The sequence below is a fragment of the Papaver somniferum genome, chromosome 5 (genome assembly GCF_003573695.1).
Source record: "Papaver somniferum cultivar HN1 chromosome 5, ASM357369v1, whole genome shotgun sequence".
NCBI lineage: Eukaryota > Viridiplantae > Streptophyta > Magnoliopsida > Ranunculales > Papaveraceae > Papaver > Papaver somniferum.
Genome location: NC_039362.1, coordinates 192,195,127 through 192,218,549, shown reverse-complemented (window position 1 = coordinate 192,218,549; position 23,423 = coordinate 192,195,127). Strand labels below are relative to the sequence as shown.

The window sequence follows — 23,423 nt, the reverse complement described above, 5'->3', positions numbered from 1 at the left end:
TATGCGTTGATAATCTAATTCCTTGGCAGCTGCTAGCGTTAGTTGCACGGCTTTGGTTTCTGCAACAAAAGAGGTAGTAATTCCAAGGGGTATCGAGCCATCTTGAAGGAGAGTTCCATGGTGGTTTATAATAATGTACCATGTACCCGCGAGTCTTGGATTACCTTGTGAAGCACCATCCGTATTAATCTTGACCCATTTCTCCTGTGGGGATTGCTAGTTCACTGAAGATATGTAGGTATAGGCGTTGCCTGATGCTGTGTATGTTGGTTGGTGTAGAGGAGTTAGAGGAACTCTTGTATATCTCACCTTTAAGATAAATGTTTATTGGGACTTAAGTCAATAGAAGATCTTTTGTTTGCCCTGCCCATGGGTGCTGAAATGCTCCTGTAAAAAAATCAAAAGGGAAAGAAAGTTGCATGGGCTCCTGCACGTCGAAGAAAGGGTTGCCTTCCTAAACCCTAAAGTGGAACTTTTCCAAAAGGGGCAATACCTTGTTGGGGGGCGGCCTTCTTGCGATTGACAAAATAAGGGGAGTCAATATTAAAATTCCTAACTAAGTTGAAAAAGAAGGGGTCTAACAACCACACCCAATATTTCTTTAGCATTATGTATGGACAAACTCCAATATACTTTTAAGAGAATCAACTAGACAGTCAGACTCAATCTTATTAAAAGTATATCAAAAAGTTTTATCTCACTTTCTCGATTCAATACTTACTAAAGAAAATAGAAACTTGCGAGTCTAATTGAATACAAAAGAAATCGCTTGAAAGGTACCAAAGGCCAATGTTCAAGGATCAATCAACAACCAAAGGTTGAATTTCCCAATTGATCGATTCAACATATAACCTGTGATATTTCAATTATATAACAAAATATAATGCGGAAAAGAAATAACACAGACACCAGAAGTTTTGTTAATGAGGAAACCGCAAATGCAAAAAAACCCCGGGACCTAGTCCAGATTGAACACACATTATATTAAGCCGCTACAGACACTAGCCTACTACATTCTTAGAGGACGTTATATAGTTGTTTTTCATAAGCTATTTTTCGTAAAAACGATTTTCAAGTAATTGAAACTAATATGACTTTCGTCACTAGTCATGCACTTGGCCAAAGAAAAAGCTTACCAACACATATTTCGAGAAATAGATAAAAGAGATAAACTCAGCTCGAAATAGCAAATGTGTATAATCATAGTCTATATAGCAATACGACTTTTGTCTCAAGATAAGAGATAGAGTAAATAGACTTTTGAGTTATAGATAAGTCCAACTCTCCACATACCTTTTAGTCTATGAAGTTCCACCAGTTCCTTGAGTAGTTCTTCGTCTTTGTATGATGATCGCCATGTAGTTTAGAGCTCAACTACACTTCCTATCCTAGTCCGAGACTTAGCTAATAGTAGACTAGAAATCAAGACTTATAGTTTTATCCTTAATATTGACAAACATGCTTGAGATAGCAACGCATGCGAGTTCGACCGAGCAGTGCTCTAACAATCTCTCTTTTGTCAATTTTAGTGACAAAACTATCAATACATATGGAATACAAAATAAATAAATAAACTTTTGCAGCTTCTCTTCCACATGCATGATCTCCTTGGTTCTTCAACATTACTCGAAATCTTTGTCACTTCCAAGTACTCCAATGATTCCGAAGGTTATAAGTTTAGCATCATCATTGTTGAAAATCCGTAGCTACAACAATGAGAAAACAAGAGTTCTCAATCATTGTTACACAGTGTCATAGTATTATTACACAGCATCAAAGTTCAATTGTATCACAACTTCGACAACAATACTATGGTGATATGTATCACTCCCCCTTAGTCAATACTCCATATCACATGGAAACCATTCCCCCTTACATAATGATCTGAAAACCATGTGTATTTGTAGTGTGAACTACACATTAATTCTCCCCCTTTTGTGAATAAAATTGGAAAAGGTACGAAAACTAGTGGGATCCTAATGAAATTTCCATAGAGACATTTCATGACCAAAAGAAAGCACATATCAACTTTTTAGATGCCATCATATAGCCGAAGCTAAATGCATTCATCAAGGAGTTTATAAACATACAATATAACCCCTATAATATTCCACAACCGCACTCCCCACAAAGATTTGGTAATTAAGCACAAGTTCAATTAATAACTCTCCCCCATAAAATGTCATTCCCGAAGGAACAACAAGAGCGACCTTACTTTCACAAGAAAAGAAGGATTTCTTTGGACATAACAAATCACATACGAATATGAATTTGAACCTAAAATACTCAATTAAATTAACCACAAGAAAACCCATGATCAATTTAATCGGAAATGCTCAATATAAGAGAACTTATGGAGCCGCACAGTATATACATAAAAATGTGGATCAGTGGAAGATCAATACTGAGGAATAGACAAGGATTCATTCTATTTTCCATCACTATTTTCACAATGACATACAATAGACATAATCCTCGTAAACAAAGTTCATCCTATCTTCCATCAATATTTGCATAATGACATACAATAGGCTTAACTTTTGTAATGTAGAAATTTCATTCATTCTTTTATCAATACTTGCATATCGACATGTGAAAGACTTAAATTTTGACAGATTATGGGACAATCATAGTTCACGGACGTAAACAAACATATCCCATAAAAAATTGTAATATATAAAACCATAAAGATTAATACTGCAAAAATCATCTTCCAAACAATTTTAGAATTTAAACAAATAAACCTAAAAACAATGAAGATGAAAACGTTGGACATAGCTAAGTGTAATCACAATAATGGATATTCCAAACTCTAGTTATTCTTCCTAAAAACACAAGAATAAAGTTCTCATCAGAATATTTACTAGACATAATATAATCAAAGTTCATTGAGAACCTCATACCTTTCAATGAATCCATCAAAGAAGGTATCACTGATTTCCTTTACTCTCTTGACCGTAGACACTCCATGTTCGTGAGTTAGAACACTAACCTTACGGTCAACAAACCGAGCAAGCTGTCTAGCCTTGACATGGTCCATGATAACCTTCTTTTGATCCCGTATCAGAATATTTTGATTAGCAAGGATTTTGGTCTGACCATCTAAGAGTTGGTTTATTTGCAGTTGAAGATTTGCAAACTCGGCCTTTGAATCGTTCTGAAAACGAGTTAAATCCTTGACAGAATCATCAATCTAGGAGTTGTGATCCTTTCTTGCAAGCATCTTCTTTAGAACCAGCTCTTGAATCGATTCACGTCCTTGAGTGTCTTCCTCCATATCAAGATGCACAATCTCTTGAGATTTTACAGAGTTCTCCATATATTTTATTGTTAGGGATGAAATAACACAATATAGAATATACATATATATGTTTTTGTAAACAGGAGAAGGAAACTCTTGTTACAGAAACCCTATGAACTCACAGGAGGAGGACACGGCGTTTATGGACCGCCAGCAATAAAAACACAAACAACACAAAAATATTATACAAAACACTTGAGAATTTTTCAATCATCATCCTTGCACCTCTCAAGCTAGAAACAAGGATAATGATAGCTGGAATCAGGTGGTAGCTAGAGTGAGAAGTAATCACACTATGATCATTGAGGAAGGGGTTGCATACATCATCTGAATGTTTGACCTTTGTGTTTTTCGCCTTTCTTCGGTTGACTTTTATCCCAGATGAGTAGGAACCAACCTGTTTAACATTTACGTCAGAACGAGTTTCCTCAGGACAAAATCTAGGACCTCTTGATATTGGTTCAAGAGGATCAGGATACAGAGAGATCCATTTTCTAGACTTACCAGACTCATTCTTATAAACACAAGGAATGTGTTCATTAGTGGAACAAGAATTTATACCATTGAGATGAACTTGTAACCTGTGACGATTTCTAGAAGAGACATCATTTTTATAAGGTTTCTGGTATTCTTTGGGCACGAAATTCACTGTAGATGTCCTCAGAAGATTTACTCAATTAATAGTAGAAAGAAGCCAATTATGGAGATTAGAGATTTGTTTCCTCCTAGCAAAACAATGAATAACATAGTGATTCTTTTTCCCACAGAATGAACAGGTTCGTGGAGGAAAAACAATGGATGAAACCTATTTTAAATTCATAGCCATATTAGAAATTTGCAAGTCATTTAATCCTTTCTTGACAAACACTTATTTTTGAAAACATCTTTTCATGTGTTGTAATTAAGACTGAGAATTAGCCGGTACAGAATAATTTCTCCTTAAAACATAGTTTTCCTTTTCCAAGGATTTGCACTATTCATGGGATAGAATAAGGGATGCACCTAGTTTCTCTTTTCCGACACGAAGTCTGTTTAGATCTGATGAATGCGCCTCGATCAAACGTTTTTCTCTAATTGAATCTTCCTTGACAATATCCTCAAGAACACTAATCTTTTCACGCTGTAGAGTAGTTTCTTGAATAAGTTTTTCGATATTTTTAAAGAAAGAATCAATGATATTATAGAGTTCCCGTTCTCGACCAAGAGACTTTTCAAATTCATCAATGGGCTGAGCATGATTCTGAAAATCAATAGCCTCAGTATAATTTTTGAGATTCTGGTGAGCTCCATTTCATCTTTTGTGGTAGTGTCAAATGTCTCATTAGAGGGACTGATATCAATATTTGATAGTACATTTCTACCTCGGGATTCGGAAGAATCAGCTAAGGATTAATCCGTTGAGGTGATCCCAAGACATTTGGCATAGTTAAAAGCTTTGGAAGACATATTAGTATGCGTATATGCCAGAGATGAGATTCTGTATACAGACTCAAATTGCTACAAACACAGACTTGTAATGTCTTTAAACTTGTTTGCCTTCTCTGATACCAATTGAAAAAGCGGGGGTCTAACAACCACACCCAATATTTCGCTGAGCAATCTGTATGGACAAACTCCAATATACTTTTAAGAGAATCAACTAGACAGTCAGACTCAATCTTATTAAAAGTATATCAAAGAGTTATATCTCACTTTCTCGATTCAATACTTACTCAAGCAAATAGAAACCTGCGAGTCTAATTGAATACAAGAGAAATCCCTTGAACGGTATCAAAGACCAATGTTCAAGGATCAATCAATTTCAATCAACAACCAAAGATTGAATTTCCCAATTGATCGATTCAACGTACAACCTGTGATATTTCAATTATATAACAAAATATAATACGGAAAAGAAATAACACAGACACCAGAAGTTTTGTTAACGAGGAAACCGCAAATGCAGAAAAACCCCAGACTCTAGTCTAGATTGAACACACACTATATTAAGCCGCTACAGACACTAGCCTACTACAAACTAACTTCAGTCTGCACTGTAGTTGATCCCAAATCAATATCACATTGATCGAAGGTACAGTTGTGATCCTTACGTCTCTGATCCCAGCAGGATACTACGCACTTGATTCCCTTAGATGATCTCACCCACAACTAAGAGTTGCTACGACCCAAAGTCGAAGACTTTAATAAACAAATCTGTATCACACATAAAAGTCTTCGGTAATAGATAAATATGCCTCCCACAGAAATACCAAAGAGTTTTTGTTTCGTCTTTTGATAAATCAAGGTGAACATGAACCAATTGATAACCCAGACTTATTTTACCGAAGAACATCCTAGAATTATCAATCACCTCACAATAATCTTAATCGACTAGCAAAACAAGATATTGTGGAATCACAAACGATGAGACGAAGGTGTTTGTGACTACTTTTGCATCTTGCCTATCGGAGAAATTAATCTCAAGGCAATATTACGATTGTACTCAAATACGATAGAAACAACAAGATCAGGTCACGCAACTACAGAGAAAATAGTTGGGTCTGGCTTCATAATCCCAATGAAGTCTTCAAGTCGTTAACATACAGGATCTCGATAGAAACCTAAGGTTAAAGGAGAATTGGCTCTAGCTTATACAACTAGTATCACACATGAGGTGGGGGGATTAGGTTTCCCAGTTGTTAGAGTTCTCCTTTATATAGTATTTCAAATCAGGGTTTGGAATCAATGTTATCTAAGTAATAAAGCATTCAATATTCACTGTTAGATGAAAACCTCATTAGATTCAAGCTAATATCTTTAAAACATTAGATCGAACTTAGCTTGTTACACACAAATGGAATGCATGTTTATCTAGGTTTGTGTAACCGTACCCAAACATGTACATTTAGTTGGTTCAACAGTAGTTAACCAAATGGTTAGCCATATGAGCACTTTCATATCAACCATATTCATCTTAACCATAACTAGTTCAAATGACTCAAGAGAACTAGTTAGAGAGTTGTTCAATTTCTTAGATCTCATAGAAGTATATAAGATACAATCGAAGCAAAAACGATTTGATTCACTCGAATCAATTCATAAAATTTATAGTCACGGTTTGCAAGTATGCATTCCTTAGTTTATATAAGTTTAAGTTCACGAATAATCGTTTTTAGAAGCTAACCCACTTAAGTACGCATACTGATACGTGGACTTAAGTACCCGGAATAAGTTTATTTTCGGTTCACAAACTCCAGCAGAAATTCACGGGATGTGCCGACAGTGCGCGTACTGGTACGCGGACTTTAGTTCCGGTTTTCCTGAGCAGCAAAGTACGCATACTTTGGTTCAAGGAATAAGGACATACACACATATGAGTTATCACACAATGTTTATATTCTTTCACAGTTATATTCTAAACTCTCATTTCAATCATTGAAACATTCTTAGAGGACGTTATATAGTTGTTTTTCACAACTATTTTTCGTCAAAGCGATTTTCAAGTAATTAAAACTAATATGACTTTCGTCACTAATAAAGATGAACTTGGCCAAAGAAAAATCTTACCAAAACATATTTCGAGAAATAAATAAGCGAGATAAACTCGGCTCGAAATAGCAAATGTGTATAATCATAGTCTATATAGCAATACGACTTTTGTCTCAAGATAGGAGATAAAGTAGATAGACTTTTGAGTGATAGATAAGTTCAAATATCCACATACCTTTTAGTCGATTAAGTTCCACCAGTTCCTTGAGTAGTTCTTCGTCTTTGTATAATGATCTCCATGGAGTTTAGAGCTCAACTACACTTTTTATCCTAGTCCGAGACTTAGCTAATAGTAGACTACAAATCAAGACTTATAGTTTTGATCACTAGTATTGACAAACATGCTTGAGATAGCAACGCATGCAAGTTCGACCGATAAGTGCTCTAACATAAGTGTCTTTGGTCATTTCAGGCCCAGACAAATATTAAAATGAAAGCGTGTCCTAAATTTCCTTCGCAATTTGGCGTTGGACTGATAGTCCCGAATTTTATTTGACAATAGGGCAGTACGGTGTATGACAACGTTTACGATAGTTACTGTCCTGGACAACACGACTTACACCATGTTTAGGAAGTATGCACAAAAAGTGCAACACTGTTACAACCAAGTATACAACTATTTAGTCTATATTCAAGAATTATAAGTTCCGGTTGGCATGACCCGTCCTTATGTTCTTAGGTCCACGTGCTCTCTCTTACACTAGGACAACAATGTATACAACAGTGTGTACACCAAACAAATATTATTATTTTAATGGGTTTACACCATGGATAACTCGTATTGTTTCCCTTTACACCACTACCCTTCCATATAAGAAAATTTCCACTACATTTTTGTTTCTTAACTCGATGTTTTTCGGAGCAGAGAGATGAACTATTTATCTAATTGATCACTTCCAGACTTATATTTTGTATTGAAATCGACACCCGTTAATATCGGTCAAGGTGAAGTAAAAACGCCATGTACTGGTGTCAATTGTAGGTTGTTCAAAAAATTCAGCTTAGTTGACTCAAGTGGTGGGTTTAAACGCCAATGTTTCCTACAAAGACAATAGTATCACCAAGTTCGCCTATGTTATTCGATAGCATTAGGGATTCTCTCTTTTTGATTTAAAGTCGGAATTTACATTTGAACTCTAAATCTGCCCACTGAGCCATCTAACACTTACCATATTTTCAACAAATCGTATTCTTGCTTGATCTCTTACTCTTCCGAGGAACATAAAAAAAAATGATGCCTAACCAATGAGCGTCATGTCAGAATCCTCACAAGAGTTTTAGATTTCATAATAATGTTATCGTGAAAACCCTAAGTTGAAATCTTTATCATAGCTTTGAATATATTGATCCCTGTTTTTTTATTTTTTATGAATATAAAATACCTCTTGGGCTGATATTTCATTGATTCTTTCGATCTCATGGGGATTCCCACTTTTTGATCTCAAGTTAGAATTTACGTTTGAAATGTAAATCTATCCATTGAACCATAAAATTCTTACATCCTTTTCGACTAATCGTAATCTTTACTTGATCTCTCTTACTCTTCCAAAGATCATAAAAATATGAATCATCACCGTAGTTTTAAATTGCATGATAATGTTGTCGTGAAAACCCTAAGGTTAGATGTTTATCATAACTTTAAATATACCGATCCCCGTCTTTTTTTATTACGAATCTAAAAAACTGCGAAGGCTGATATATCATTTATTCTTTCGAAAACATTGGGGATTTTCTCTTTTTGATCTGAAGTCAGAATTTACATTTGAACTCGAAATCTACCCATTAAACCATAAAATTCTTACCATCTTTTCGACTAACCGTAATCTTTTCTTGCTCTTGTACTCTTCCGATAATCACACAAATAAGATGCTTACATATCAGTGGCGTGTCAGATTCCTCACTAGAGTTTTAAATTGCACAATGATGTTGTCGTAAAAAACCCTAAGTTGAAATCTTTATCATAGTTTTAAATATACCGATCCTTGTATTTATCTTTTTTATGAATATAAAAAAGTACAAATTTTTAAGATGGAAGCCCAAGTGCAAACATGGTATCAGAGCATGTTATTTGTGTCGAGTCGTTTGACCGCACCTTTACTCCGTTTCATTCGATTTATTATCCACGTGTTAGACCCAACGAGGCTTGATATTATTAGTCCAAAATTGTCTAGGTTATCTAAGATCCTGCGGTTTATAATCCTTTGGACTACTCCACTCATTGCAACTGGTTTTGAGTTGGAAGCCCAAGCGCAAATTAAGGACTGGGATTTTCTTTAATTTTAGCCTTGCCCCACGAGTTGGTTTTGGTTGCAAGTCCAAGATGTTGATGAACTATACGGTATGGTCTTGATCGCTTAATAGTACAAGTTTGGGTTAGTAGTGATACGAAATCGATCAGTGGTACGTAGAGTCAGTACTGCTTTGAACAAAGATTGAAAGAATCACAAGAACAGAATAATAATAAAGAACACGATTCGTTGCTGCTAACTTCTTCTTCTATTAACTGTGAAAGAAAAATACTCTTTTAGAAACCTAAAATTGGTTCTTCTCTCAGAGATTCTCTCTACCCTCTTTAACTAGAATTCTCCTCTTATACATAGGAGTTTAACTTCTTGGAAAAGTAAATAACTATGAGTTTCTAGGACTCATCTAAACTAGGAATCCTAACTAAGTTAGGAAACCTCAAACACTTGTTAGTCAAGTAATTTGTCGACCAACTTCTAGTGCCTTCTAGACACTTTCCTAGCCTGAATACGACTCTCTAGTCGTGAATACAATCTTCACGTAACTCTCAAGATACTCCTGTATCATGGCTCCCCATTTTTAGGAAGCTGAAACTCCTGTGTAAGCTTTGAACTGAATATGAGGGAATTCAGTTTCTCCTTGTTCCTTGTTGAACCACTTAGCTTTGCTTGGTACTTGTCATTTTCGTCCCACACGAAACATAACATGATTACCTCTCCTGGTAGGTGTTATTTTCGTCTCAACAATACAATCCTGTTTGAGAATTTCTTCTCGATCCATCCATAAATCTTCCACTGGTGGCAACTTTAACTCTTGATCATCTTCTTCTTCATTAAGTAATGGGAGTTCAAAGAGTTTCAAGTAGTCTGCATTGATAACAGAATACATCCGCATGTAAGGTGGTAAATCTAGCTGAAAAGCATTATCTCCAAATTGTTTGAGTATCTTGAAAGGTCTGTATCATATGGGTTTCAGCTTCTTTCCTTCACCTTTAAGTCGCTCCTTCCCTATACGTAACCAAACCAAATCTCCTGTAGAAAAATTACAAGGAACATGATGTTTATCATGTTTAGCCTTGTATTTATCTTGCGACTTCTGCAACTGAGTTTCTACCAAAGTGTGTATCTTGTTTATTATTTCGATAAACTTTTGAGCTCTATTGTCTTTTTCTCCTGCTGATGCTACACCTTGTGAGGTAGAAAAACCCATATCAAATGGACTCCGAGGCAAATAACCTAGACACACTTCAAACAGAGACTTCAGGGTAGACCCATGAAAAGCTCTATTAAAAGAGAACTGGATATAAGGAAAACTATCATCCCAAGTTTTTGGATGTTTAAAATGATACCCTCGTAAGAGATGAACTAAAGTTCTATTTACTACCTCTGTTTGTCCGTCTATCTGAGGATGAAAAGCAGTGTTATGCTTGAGTCTTGTGTCCATCAGATTCCATAACTTTGTCCAAAATTGACCTAAAAATCGACTATCTCTATCAGAGATAGAAGTGGGTAATCCAAAATGTTTCCAAACATGGTGAAAAATAATTTGGATGCACCTTCCCCTGTCACGGTCTTCTTGCAAGGAATTAAGTTGATCATCTTGCTGAATCTATCAACAACAACAAAGATGTAATCATATCCTGTTTTAGTCACTGGTAGACCTCCTAGAAAATCCATGGAAATGCTTTCCCATGGTCGAGCAGGAACTGGTAATGGTATATAAAATCCTCTCTTCCTATTTGCAGGTTTTGAAGTATTGCATAAAACACATCCTCGAATATACTTAGAGACATCAAGATGCATTTTCAGCCAGTACATATACCGTTTCAAGTTAAGCAATGTCTTCTCCATACCAAAGTGACCAGCAATATGAGAAGTATGTGCTTCTCTTATCTAGTGCATTATATCTTCACCTTGAGGTATATATAAGGCCGTACCTTTGTACAATCAACCATTCATTAGGCGGAACTCATTTGAATGCCCTTGACTTAGTTTCTGATATGCTTCTCGAAAATCGTCATCTTTTTCATAGCCTTGGATGTAGTCACTTGGCAATAATGGCTGAGTTTGTAATGCTACAAGTAAAGCCATATTATGGGGTGGTCTTGACAACATGTATGCTAGCTTATTTGTTACCCCTTTTTTCTACTTGACGGGAATACCGAACTTCCCCAAGTAAGAGGCCCATTTCATATGACGAGCTTTCTGCAACTTAGTTTGAGTCTACAGATATTGCAAGGGTTTATGGTCAGTATGCACAACGACTTGTTTTCCCAGCAAATATGGTCTCAAATGTTTCATAGCCGGATGCATAGCATACAATTCTTTGTCATACGTAGGATAGTTCTGAACGGCTCCATTGAACATTTCAGAATGATATGCGACTGGTTTTCCATCTTGTAGCAATACTGCCCCTAAAGCATAGTTAGAAGCATCAGTCTCAACCTCAAAAGGTCTTTATATATTAGGCAATGTTAAAACTGGTGCTTCTGAAAAAAAAATTCTTCAACAACTGAAAAGTGGATTCATGTTTAGGCTCCCACTTGAACACATCATTGATCTTAGTTAAACCATGTAAGGGAGATGCAATTTGAGAAAAATGTCGTATGAACTTTCTTAAATACTGGCAAGCCCCCAGAAAACTTCGGACCTCAGTAATATTCATTGGTGCTGGCCATGCGAAAATAACAACAACTTTCCCTGGATCAACCTTGATCTCTCCTCTTCCAATCACAAAACCAAGAAAAACTAATTCTTGTCTGGCAAACTCACATTTCTTCTCATTTAATTTTAAGGAATTCTCCCTCAACACAGTCAATACCTTGGATATATGCACCACATGCTCCTCCCATGTTTTGCTGAAAATTAAGATATCATCTAGATATATTATGACAAAATCATCAATAAAATCTCGTAATACCTCATTCATGATCCTCATAAAAGTAGCCGGTGCATTACACAGTCCAAAGGGCATAACGAGCCATTCAAATAACCCTTGTCGCGTCTTAAATGTTGTCTTACACGTGTCTTCTCCTTTGATCCGTACCTGATGATATCCAGACTTCAAATCCAGTTTAGTGAAGTATATGGATCCTCCTAGCTGATCAAGAAGATCCTCGATCCTTGGTAACAGATATCTGTTTTTTATGGTGATCTTATTTAGTGCCCGGTAATCTACACACATTCTCCATCCTCCATCCTTCTTTGGTACGAGTATAACTGGAGATCCACAGGGAGAGCAGCTGGGTACGATTACATTTTGTTCAAGCAATTCAAGTATTTTCTTCTTGATCTCTTCTGATTCAGTTATCGAAGTCCTATACAATCCTAAATTTGGTAAAAAAGCATCCCCAACTAGTGAAATTTCATGTTATACGCTCCTTTTAGGTGGTATGATAACTTCGTCTTGAAATAGGTCCATAAACTTCTTCTTCAATGAACTTACTTCACTCTCTTGTCTGGTAGATAATACTGTATGTAGTACTACCTTCCTTTTATCTGCAACAACAGGCCTGATCAATAATCAGGTGAATGTTCGACTAGTATTGATTAATATTTTGACCTGGTTTGTAGTGACCAGCTTCATGGGAAAATGCTTTTTACTAGCTAGAATTCTGAATTCTTTCCCATCTTTCTTGAACAAACAAACATGCTATCTGTGATGTAGTACAACATCTCGTTCCCAAAAATATGGATTGCCAAAAATAACTTGAGCTACGTTTAATGGCACAACATCACAAACAACTTCATCGATAAATTTATCAGCGATAGCAAACTTAAAACGACACTGCATTGTTACCTGAAGCTCAGTATCCTTCTGTATCCACCCCAATGTGTAGGGTTTCGGATGGAGAGTTGTGCTCAATCCCATATGTTCTACCAATTTTTCTGAAATTAAGTTCTTTTGACTGCCAGAATCGATGATGGCTTCAACGATACTTTGTCTAACCTGAATCTTGACATGGAATAATTCTTCATGGAGGTCTTGCTCCATGTCTGTCATCCTTGTCATTAGTATGAGCTTTGGATCTGGATGATCTATTTCAAAAATTGTCTCTGCTTCATTAGCTTCTGTCATTAAGGTATTTTTCTTAAAACTTCTTTGGTTCTCAAAATCACACAATTTCTTTGGTTTAAGATGTGGATATAGAATCCAGCAAGTATCTTTTATGTGTTCTTTCTCCTTGCAATGTTCATAAACTCTTTCTTCTCATTCAGCTAACTGAGACTTGTTTTTACTTGTCTCACCCTTTTTTTGGATTCTATCTTATCCTTTCGTAACTATTCTTTTGTCGTCTGATCCCGTTGCGCCTCTAGTCTTATGTTCTATAGACACAACTTTAGTAATGGCCTCTTCAATGTCTTGTACGCTGAATAGATTTAATTCTCTTTGTATGTAATCAACAATTCCTCCATTATACTTTCAGAACGTCTCATCACTAGTAATATCCACTTCCAACGCCAGAGCATGATTGTAGAATTTCCTAGAGTCAGTACTGCTTTGAACAAAGATTGAAAAAATCACAAGAACAAAATAATAATAAAGAACACGATTTGTTGATGTTAACTTCTTCTTCTATTAACTATGAAAGAAAAATTCTCTTTTACAAACCTAGAATTGGTTCTTCTCTCAGAGATTCTCTCTACCCTCTTTAACTAGAATTCTCCTCTTACATATAGGAGTTTAACTTCTTGGAAAAGTAAATAACTATGAGTTTCTAGGACTCATCTAAACTAGGAATCCTAACTAAGTTAGGAAACCTCAAACACTTGTTAGTCAAGTAATTTGTCGACCAACTTCTAGTGCCTTCTAGACACTTTCCTAGCCTGAATACGGCTCTCTAGTCGTGAAGACAATCTTCACGTAACTCTCAAGATACTCCAGTATCAAGTAGGCAGTCAAAATACACCGCATTTGTTATTCCACACCTAATTATTTCTCAAATAACATAATTGTTAGATGATTGCAGTATTTTGACATCTCATATCATTTAGGTTGCGCGAGAGACTATAAATGATTGTTGGTGCATTTAATAGGGAAGTTGCAGTCCACTAACTAGATGCTAATCATACTTTTTATCAAGTTATTCGAAGTTGGGATGGTCTTGAAGAGAAGATTGAAAGTCAGGGAAGCTTTCATAAGCAAGTTGCATCAAAAAAATGATGCACGACATGAATGGCACGATCTTTGCTAATGCAGCCTTGGCACGAGCAATATCATTTCATGCATCCAACTTATCATTGTCGAAGCGAAAAGCAAGAAAGTGTAAATAGGTTTATAATTGCCTATGTGCTAGCCCAAGGAATGACCAACACTTTTATAGTAATCTTAAGTCTTTGTTTTATGGCCTTGCACTCTTCTCATAACAAGGGTAACTTGGAATTGTGAGGATCTACGTATGGAAATTACATTTAATATCATGTTTGCAAAGCATATTTGAATAGCTAATTCGAATTCAACATGCATATTTGTGGTGGAAGCGAAAGTTTATATCTCGGTCACTGCATTAGAGTGGAACATCATAGAGTTTTGGTCTGCTAAGCATAGCGCTGGAGGTGAGATTTTCCGATCTGCTACATGTGTCGAATTAGGAAAATGAAAAATTCACTAATATCATCTTCCTACTTCTTATGTTGATCACAATTAATTTGAGAGTCATGGCAATATTTACAAGAATTCTTTTAAATGTTGTAATTGATATCTTACATGAAGTATACTTTCTATAATACTCCTAAACCTTTAAGTAAACATGGATGGAGGGAGTACAAAATACTTTAACGTACAATTTTTTTTCAAGATAATTTGAACTTTTTTTTTCGCTTTTTTTTTCTTCATATCTGGGTATGATTTAAAGTAGAACGTATTTAACAAATATTATGCACATTTTTCCATTCAGCTTCTTTATTTCCTTCTTATCCCACCTTTTCTTTATTGTCATTCCTTACCATCGGAGTATTGAAAGTATGGTATTCTCCACCATCATCTACTACTTCACCCTGATTGACAATGCAAGATTGAAAGACATGTGAATCATCTCCAGAGTCATTCCTCAACTAAAACTTTCCTGCAACAAACTAAATGACAAATAAACCCTAAGATTTTAGCATGTTGGAAAATAATGAATAATAATAATATAAAACAAAGTATACCATTAACACAACTAAAAAGATCTAACATACCCTTACCATCAGAGTATTCAAAGTAGGGGATTCTCCACCATCAGCTACTACTTCACCCTGATTGACAGTGCAAGATAGAAAGACAAGTGAATCATCTCTATTTAAACAAGTTTCAATCTCCTGCAAGTATAAATCATAAAATTTGGAAAGATATAAAAACCGAAAGATGAAAAAGTAAATCTAATCTAAAAAAAGATGAATCAGTTGTACATGATTATTCGAAGAAGCGTCGAGTGCTTCTCCACCATCAACCTAATTGAATAACTGTCGCGTTGTAGGTTTCCTATTCAAGATCACTGCAGTTCCTTTCCATACTTCTACAGGCATATGAAACGGAAATTAAAAAAAAAACTGAAACACATATTTCTTTGTTTGTCTAAAGAATTTATTGAAAAAGACATCATCAATTTTGCAACTGACTAAAACCCTAACTGAAATTAGCATGAAAAACGCACAAAGTCAAAAATAAACCTAAAACTTATATCAAAATTGATATAATCACCGATAGAATAATCCAATAATTAAACCATCAAAACTGATTAGCTCTTCAATTGGAGCGTTTTTCATCTCTCCAGTGGGAGATTTTAGACTCCCATTTGCCATAGTTTATTGTTAATCTAAAGAATGACGGTGTCATTCCGGGGATAATAGTTTTATTTATAATCTATAAGCTTTGGATTGAACTGGATTGTTATCCAAGCCGGACGGGTGGGGTCTCTCATGTGCCTAAAATCATTATATTCTTATAATCATTGTAAAGAAATACTTTTAAGAATACTCGTGACAAACTATGAAAACGCATTTGCCTTACATTAATTTATTTAATTACTTTAACTACAAAAATGTGCCTCTCATTTCAAGAAGACAGTGTATTAAAAACATTAAAATGAACCCATTGGAATGGGTAAAAAAGTTCTTGGAATAAAATAAAACTATATTTAGATGTGGATAAATATTAATAAGTGCGAATAATTATAATGTTATTTGATGGAATAACATACATACCGTAACATTTATTAATAACTACTATAATACTTAAGAATGTGGCTAAAAACATTTTTGAAAAGTTTTTCGTGTAAACTTTATTATAATACTTGTGTACATTAATTTTTAGTAACTATATTGTTTTTGTTCCAGAAAATTAATTGCATTATCTTTTCGTTTCGATATATTTCTGTATACCAAGGTCGATATGGTGAACTTATAATGCAATATTAAATGAGTTCACATTGAAGAATCCAAAAAGTTAAATATTTACCATTAAATATAGACCATGCTTTCATTAACTATAACCCAAAAAAGTTTATGTCAAAATGAAAAGCCAAAGTTACCAAGTCTTGATTTTCTTACTAACAATCCTGTTTCTTCCTCAAAATCGTGATTACAGTAATAATATCGACTAAGGTTATTTATTCTTTTCTTTTTTTGAATAACTCTACCCTATTTCAATTCCATGAAAAACAAACACTACACAAGTTATTGAAGATGCAGGAGGATCTAATCAAATTGAAGAAAGACCAATGTAGAGAATTCCAACATTCACAGAAATTTAAACCCATCAATCTATCTACCCATTTCAGTTCCACAGTAAAACATAAATAAGTTATAAAGGAAGCATATAGGGAAGGCTACAAGAAGAATGCATCCATTTATAATCATCATAACACTGCTGAAGTAACAACACATCATCCCATGCACTAGACCAACTTTTTCAATTCAGGCTTGATACTCCTCCTAGGGTTGAGGAGGCGGCAACTGGAACATTTGTCGAGGATTATCCTCAAAAGGAGAAGGGATATGTTGAATAGCTACGTTTCTCAGAAACCGACTCGTACTATCCTCGCGCTGCATTGCATAGTCTCTGGAGGAGGTTATACACACACTAACAATAGCAATAGCAGCATACACCTTCACTGTACAACCAATCGCAGTAGCCAATTTGAGTTGGAGAAGAAATCCGTACCAACTTATCATGCCAAAGAGAACCTGACACAGAGTTTCATAAGTGAAGAATAAACTCATTAACTTCATCTAATAAAAACTGTTCAGTGCGCACCACCAGCACTCTTTAACAAACCACCAGAAGAATAAATGAAAGTGCATAACTTATTCATTAAGAGAATTCCACTAGCAGTTATGCAAAAATGATCACACTACGAATATATTAAGCAGTATCAATGAAACTCCAAAAGATCAAGAAAGGAAGAAATCTAAACTCATGCTCGCAAATGTTTTCCCAAGAACTCAAATAAGAAAGTAATTTAAAAAGCGGGGGTCTAACAACCACATCCAATATTTCATTTAGGCAATATGTATGGACTAACTCCAATATAATTCCAAGAGAAACAACTAGGCAGTCAGACTCAATCTAGGAAAATATATCCAAGAGTTATATCTCTGTTTATCAGTGTAATCAGCAAATCAAACAGATAGAAATCCACAAGCCTGATTATTATGAGAAACAACTTGTACGGTACCAAAGACCAATGTTCAAGTGTCAATCAATTGCAATCAACAACCAGAGGTTGGATTTACCAATTGATTGAACTACGCACAACCTATGATATTTCAATTATATAAATGAATATAATGCGGAAAAGAAATAACATAGACATCAGAAGTTTTGTTAACGAGGAAACCGCAAATGCAGAAAAACCTCGGGACCTAGTCCATATTTGAACACCACACTGTATTAAGCCGCTACAGACTCTATCCGACTACAAGTTAACTTCGGATCGGAATGTAGTTGGGCCATAACCAATCTCACACTGATTAAGGCACAATCACGTTCCTTACGCCTCTGAATCCCAGCAGGACTCTACGCACTTGATTCCCTTGAAAAGACGAGGGTACCCAAATATACCTCAGTCTAAAACTTTTCCACCTATAAGTCCTTTCTTCGAAATTGATTGTCTATGGACTGAGTCGAGACAATACAACAAATCGGTTCATACTTCGTGTGATCGTCTATGGATACGAGATCGAGACAATACAACAACGAAGTATGTTTATTTGATAAAAAGTTCAGACTTAACCAAACACAATAGGATTGCTTATCAAGTAAATATGAATTAATGTTTGTGTAATTTACTTTAAATTATAATAACAACAATTATAATTGCGGAAAATAAAAGTAAATGACACAGAAAGATTTTGTTAACGAGGAAACCGCAAATGCAGAAAAACCCAGGGACCTTGTCCAGAATTGAATACTCTCAGGATTAAGCCGCTATACAAAATCAAACCAACTTCGTATAGTTGAGACCAAGCAACTAAACCTATAGTTCACCTAGTTCCGTCTGTATTCCCACGCCTCCGACTTGTAATAAGTCACGTACTTGGAACAATTCCTTTGGTTCGTATTCCAAAAAATAAAGGAACAACAAATCTGTTTGGTATCAACTATTTTCAACCAAGTGATATGAGTTCGACAAAGGCTCTTCTGTTTATCTCAATAAACTCCTTCGTCAGGTTCTTAGATCTATCTTATTTATCAACTACCAAAGTAATTGTGAAGATTTTGCAATCAATACTTTTAATCATAAAGAATTGTATTGATGCCGATCTACACAACTAATCAATCAAATCTACCACAAGGATAAACCGATTATACACTACACCAAATTTTGTGATTAGCAACAGTAACTGACAGTTGCAAAGTGGGGTCGCAACAGTTCTGCCGTGTTATGCTGTTTGAAACTGTTGCGAAATTAGGTGGACGCAACTGTTTTAAGCAGTTGCGAATTTTTTGTATGGTAAAAAAAAATTGGTTTTGACTGGCCAAAAACTGATTTTGACCGGTCAAAACCAGTCAAAAATAATGGTTTGACCGGTCAAAATCAGGTCAAAATTATAGCTCCCCATTAATTTAAAGATCAAATTAATTCAACAAAATCAAGATACCTCTATTCTAGAACCAAACTTAGCTAAACAAGGTACTTTACAAAAATTGTTGAACAAAAAAATAAAACTAGAAATGAAAAGGACTTCTTTTCCATAAGATATTTCTATGTTTTGCAACTGCAGCAATGCAAGAAAATATGACACTTAGCCAAAAAACTGAAGAGGAAAGAGTACACAACTTTGGGAATGAACTTGTTTCGTGCCTGATAATAATGCTGAGTGCACCAAAAGGAGTGATCACAATAGTTGGCCCAAATGCATAAGTTGCAAAGTCAGCAACTTCCCGACAACCACTGCAAAAATGAAATCATCCCATTAGTAACGTAGTCTTGAAATAAAACATCCTGCAACTCAAACACATTCCTTACATAATATAGATGCATTAACTTCATAAGAGATATTCTATGTTATGAATGTTAATACTTTACTCAGCGGGTATTGAGTTAACCAAAAATACACAACCTTAAAGAAACCAACATGGTAACAGTACACAACTTCAAAAACAATTGATACACAAAATAATTATGATGCATTGCCCAAGGCATTATTGCAGAACTAGGTACAAATAGCATTTCCAAGCCCAATGATCTCTAGTCAATCTTGTTGTTGACTCTACATTACAAAAAATCAGTTCCATATTATTAACCATTTCAAACCAATGATTTCAAATGTACAAAGTTTTTAAGCTCACCTTCATGCCACCTGTTACAGAGCCTATCACAACGCCACATTTAGATTATTACAGGAAGCATCCGATGCAACTGACAATCAAAGTCTATGCCTGCCTCCACACCCTGCAAAACAAGTAGAATGAAAATAAATAATCAAGTCCCATAAATTAGACATTAAATATGACTTTACAAGTCTATCCCCATCAAAAAGCTCACCAGCAGCAAGGAATCCAGGTATAGTCTCGAATCCCATTGCACGTGAAATAAGATCTACCTGCAAAACAAAATGCTTTTAGAATGCTATTATCAAAAGCAACCAGACAATGCCAATAAAAGAGGAGGACAACATTGACTCGACATTATAGGATGGCATTATCAAAAAAGATGAACCACTGAGAGACTCCCATAGGAAATGAACCGACAAAAACAAATGAAATTTTATTCTAAGGACACTTCTGCTCTAAGATCACTTACAAACTTATATCAAATGCCTAGTCATGTACATGAAACCAGAATAGAATCTGTTTATAAGGACTGGATACATTTTTTTAGAGCACTATTTGGGATTATTGGGAGCCAAAATTGATAAGCATAGACAAGTAATAACACTAGCATGAAAGATTAAAAGTCCATCTCAATAACAAAATAGCATTTGAAGCCAGGCGGATACCCACACATTATTTAGCAAAGCCGTCCAAAAAGGTGCTAAAGAGAAGAGTTTGATTGTGAGACAGAAAACGGTTAGAAGCTTCCGTAGCATCAAGCACACCTTTAATACATTCTCAGGGTGTCAATAGGCATAGGGTGTACGCAGGCACTGGTCATAGACATTCTTCTACTTTCCAGTTATAGATCTACCGTTGGTTGTATAGTATGTTTATAATTACAGTATGTAGTGTATGGAGAGATGTACACAATCCACAAAAAAAAGTTACACAAACACGAGAGAATGACACTTACAGGAAATGCCTTTATGTATTCGATTATCAAGTTGAAGCTTCTTAGGTCTTGCTTTCCTCCTGCAAGTCCTATAGGCCTCTGCATTCACAATAGAAGCCTTCGGATCAAGAAAATGACACATTACTATAGAGTTAGTGAATCTCAGATTTTATTATAATTATTCATAAATGTTAAGTTTCGAAAGTGACGTGGCTTCTAGTCGTGTCATCATCCTTCATAAATGAATTAAAAGATTTGGAGATGTGAATTATTGCAGATTCAAGAACACAGGCATACCTGTTTTCTTGGTTCAAAATGTATGGTTAGTATGTACAAGGAATGGGTCCAAAGAGGGATCCTCCGAATTCACTGCTCGGAAAGATGTAAACGGTACCCTGACCTGGCTAATGCAAATAAGATCAAAAGTTAGAATGGGATTGCAACTTCCGAATACATTGACTAATATGCAATTTTTTCTGAGTATTGGAAGTGTTCCTTACCCTGCAAAATCCTACTTTTGTGCTCATTCGGGCAAAGTAAATTTTGCTCTAAGATGTATTTGCTGAAGGACCAGCTTCAAGAATCAAAATAAATGATCTTCCGTTTCCACCAACAGAAAGAATCAAACCATCATACCCAGATTTGCAAGAAAGGTAAGGCTTCATTAAGTGCATCAAAATATGAGAAAATTTGTTCGTAATTGTCACTATTTTTTTTTTTTTTGTTAAGAAGTAAACTGGAGTGGAGAGGTTGAGTTTCATGGAATTTACCTGTCAAGAGTACTACCCAATGGAAGTGAAAGCTTTTTTGACAGTTCCACATATCCCCCTCTTGTAAACACATACCCTGCAGAAATTATCAAAGACTAGAACGGTAAGAAAACAACATCTTTTGGAAGTGATGTGAGTCAAGCCTTACTGATTCCAGCATGAGGTATATCACCGTCACCACCTATCTCAATCTCATCATATGTCTACTGCAGTCATCTGCAAGCATACAAGCAACTTCCCTGCAACAAAAATTGGGTTAGTTAGCTACCGGAATTGCTAAAGGAAACTAACTACAGCATCCCAAACAATATCTCTAAGTAGTGGCGAGCCGTTAAAATTACTGAAAGTTGTAAAATTTTTAACCATTTTGAAGTCACAATGACAAACCCCAAATCTGCTGCTCCCCTCTTCAGATTGTATCCATTCTTTCTTTCTTCTAGATACCCATTTTTCCACACCCAATTCTGTCCACAAATTTCGAATCTTCGAATTGGGAACAATGATTTCATAAAGGCTCCACTCTCAATAGCACATATCAATTAGGTCTAATGGGATTTATAGAGAATGCTCCAACTCCAAGAGACAAACAACCTGAACTTGAAAGAAAAAAAGAAAAAACCAGAGGAGAACCAAAGTAAAAAACATTTTGATTTTGTTAAAGAGAGAAGAAGATTAATTTAAAGAACTACCATTTGTATACCTCATCATAACATCTTCCATAAATCTTACCAAAAGCATCAATTTCATAAAATAATAATTAAAAAAAAAAACTGAATTAATTCATATAAACAAAAACTCAGCCCTAAAGCATGATAATAAACAATCTCCAGAACCTGTAATCAAACAAAAATATTCGAAAATTGAGACTTTATTATTTCTTACCAAGTTTGGTTTGATGAAGATGACTCCTCGAGAGATTGAAAACCTAACAAAGATGCAAAAAAGAACCATACCTAAATCAAATCAATCAGCGATATCAATCTAGGGCTTGTAAGAAATATTTGGGTTTTAAGAAAACCCTAACCTTACAATATCGAATTTTTCCTCAACTGCAGTTTTCTTTGTGATTCAACATCCCTGTTAGGGTTTTTATTGATAAAGATCAGATCTACAGATTCAACAACCTTTTCGTATAGAGAGAGTGAAAGGGAAGAGATTCAGTGGTGGTGGTGGTGAGTGAAGGCAGCCGCAGAGCTAGGGTTTTGCTGGAGAAAGAAAGAAGAAAGCAAAGTGAAATGAGAGAGGTTTCTTTCGATAAGTAATAGTTAGCGAGTCAGTTTTGATCTGAATGGGCTGAATAGTCAACTAGACCGACTCAGCTAAAGTGTAGGAAGACACACTAATTTTTCGCACGCGTATGACTCGATTAAGTTGCGAATCGCAACTGAAAGCAACAATTGCGAATTTCGCAACTGAAACCAACTGTTGTGAATTTTTTTGCAACAGAAATTAGCAACTGAAAATTCGCAACAATTCATAAGTTGTTGCGAATATGAGTTGCTAATACCTGAATTTGGTGTAGTGATAGTTGGATCCTCTTTTACCGAAACAAGTATTGTGCACACCAAATATTATGAATCCCAAATCAGAAATCTTCAAAGTCTTCTTTGTCTTCAAATCTTCTTAGATCTTCAATAAACACCTGCACACAATCAACTTGAATCTCTTGTGATCAATCATACACAGAACGGAGTCTGTTAACAATGGATTATCACAAGACGTATTTAGATATACAAATAGTCTAAAGATCCCCGTATAAACTTCGATCTAGTTTGAGTGAATCTTACATCAGAAGAGAAGATTCTCAAGCATAAAAAAACTAGGTGCAATCAAAGTTTAACCACCGTTAGTCAATCAAATCAATCGAAAACAAAAGATAAACCGTAAT

General features: G+C 35.3%; 1 long non-coding RNA gene across 14 annotated transcripts; it reads right to left on the bottom strand.

Moving 5' to 3' along the window:
- Nucleotides 1-19,090: 19,090 nt before the first annotated feature.
- Nucleotides 19,091-22,740, bottom strand: LOC113278385. 14 transcript variants are annotated; one of them, XR_003325474.1, is made up of 11 exons: nt 22,560-22,740; nt 22,418-22,460; nt 21,899-22,126; nt 21,684-21,774; nt 21,536-21,611; nt 21,266-21,424; nt 21,063-21,165; nt 20,787-20,864; nt 20,043-20,100; nt 19,847-19,949; nt 19,091-19,448 (listed from the first exon to the last, which is right to left on the bottom strand). It is a non-coding gene; the product is annotated as an uncharacterized LOC113278385 (long non-coding RNA). The 14 variants fall into 14 exon arrangements; XR_003325472.1 differs by having other exon boundaries at nt 21,923-22,126; XR_003325477.1 differs by having other exon boundaries at nt 21,266-21,362; nt 21,923-22,126.
- Between the last annotated feature and the right edge of the window lie 683 nt (nt 22,741-23,423).